Below are 2,403 nucleotides of genomic sequence, written 5' to 3'. Positions count from 1 at the left end.
TTTGAATTACCCTATTGTCGCACTTCCAAACATCAATCTGTCATCAAATTTAGAGGCCCTCATCTATGGAACTCCCTAGATGCTTCACTTAAATCCTCATTATCCTTGCCAATATTCAAAAAACATCTAAAGAAATATCTTATTTTTTCCTCTCTGTAGATTACATGTTTAACTTTGATGCGTTATATTTTCTTTTGTGTGTTTGTTGTTGTATTGTTGTATTGTTTATTTCTGTTTTTTGTGCAGTCTGTGTTTTTATTTCTTTACTGCACAGTTGCCCCCCGTTGCCAACTTGTAGACTTATGTACTGTTCTTTATGAACTTTTAATCTTTTAAACCAATGACCTCTTCCTTCAGGAAAGGATTCCAAATAAGCCTTCTGGCTTCTTCGTTTCCTTGCATTGTATTTTTGTTCTTTGATATGTTATTGTCTATTTTTTTGTACTACATGCTAAATAAATAAACCAAACCAAAACCATATATTTAATAAACATCAAGCCAAACTGATTATCTTAGACTTAAGGCAACTCACATCTTTTCCAACTCACCCTCAAAAGTGTAAAGTATTTTTAAATGGCCAAAGTTTCTAACTTAGTTTGTGAATTAATAGATGATTAATCATTAAAATAGTGTGAATAAAATCACAACCCTAATTATTTGAGGGGTGCTAGCCCCTCCTATATACAGGATTAATGTTTGTTTTTAGTATAATGTTTGTTATGGTCTGGCTCCCTGCCTGTCCATCTTTCCACTTTGGCCACTCTCTCCCCCCCCCCCCCCCCCCCCCCCTTTGTTTCTACACACACCTGTCTCCAACTGCCTCATCAGCCCAATTGTTCCCCTCTCACTACTCACCTGTGCCAACTTCCCCTAACAAGCCTCCACCTATAAGACTGGACTATTTCTGCTCATTCTTTGCTAGAGTATAACCATTTGTTAGTGTGTTTTCCGGACTACTGCATTTCAGTACTTCTTTCCCGAGTGTTCCTCAGGTTTGATTCCCTGCGTTGTTTTTGGACTTTGATACATGTTACTCCTTGTTTACCTTTTGACCTGCCTGGATGGATTTATGATTTTTGTCCTGCCTGCTTCAGTTTGGTCTTCATTAAAACTCTTGCAAAGTACTCTGCCTGTGTTGCCTGCATTTGGGTTCTACTTTGACACGCACCGTAACAATGTTTGTATTAAAAACGCAATTAACAATACATAGAATTAAATGTTTCTTTTGTCTCAATGTTTACATAATCAAGATGATAAGAGCACCCCTCACTTCACACGGGTGTGATGTTTTTTTTTGTTTCAACACCGTTATATAATTCTATCTAAAATATTAATGGGACAATTTTTTTTTCTTTTCAATTTCACAAGTTGGTGGTTTTCCGCATTAGGCCCCAAATGGAAACAAGACAAATAGGCTTTCTTGGATTGATTGAATACTTTAACAGTTTGCAGAAAAAAGTACAGTAAAGTACAGTTCAAACAAAGAGGATTGTATTAATTAAGTTAACACAAGAAAGCACTAAAAGGCCTGTTTCCATTGGGGTCCTTCATAGGCTACTCAATTAATAAAATAATTATTTTTAGCAGATCTTGCATTGTACTATAGCCTACTTTCCTGCTCTTGTCCATGCAACCTGTCTGTCAATCAATCAATCAGGCCAACGTGTAGAAATCCTGCTTTCTATTTCAGAGCACAGATGCCTCTACACACTGTGTTGTTTATCCAGTGTGACAGTGCCCCCTAGTGGACTGCATTCATTCCTGCACGGATAATCATCCATAGCTCAAAGCTTGAGTGAAACGCTTCATAGGCCAGTGACGTCAACAACCTAAGATTTGACCCAAAATAAATTGCAATAGTAAATCGATCAAGGTTTTTTTGTATGATCCTTAATTAGGGTCATCCAAATAATAAACAGATTATTATAATACATTTAGATCATGGTCAATTCAGGGGTTCAACGTTGGAGTACCACGGAGTTGGAGCACTTGTAGATCTAAAATTGTGAAAATGTCCCACAAACCTTTTGGGGGGGGGGGGGGGGGTTGGGGGGGTACCTGGAACAACATATTTTCAGATGGGGGTCGGCGGCCAATTACATATATTTTTGGGGGTCTTTGACATGAAAATGTTTGAGAACGACTGATACAGAAACATGAGGATTTTCAGAAAACTGTCAGAATTTTGAAAGCATTTGTAGAATCGTCCTCAGGTCTTGCATGTCTTGGTTCGTCTGTCATTTAATAATCTACTTCTTTAATAATAATAATTTAATAATCTACTTTAATAATAATAATTTAATAATCTACTTATTTATTTTTAAATGTTGCCCCAAAATGAGCAGGCAGATTATTAACCCTTTGTCCTTATGCGGTATGGGCATTGCTTCTCAAAGTGGAGCC

Source organism: Protomyctophum parallelum (genome assembly GCF_964188405.1).
Source record: "Protomyctophum parallelum genome assembly, chromosome: 8".
NCBI classification, from domain to species: domain Eukaryota; kingdom Metazoa; phylum Chordata; class Actinopteri; order Myctophiformes; family Myctophidae; genus Protomyctophum; species Protomyctophum parallelum.
The sequence above is the reverse complement of the archived record's forward strand: the minus strand, read 5'-3'. Positions refer to the sequence as shown.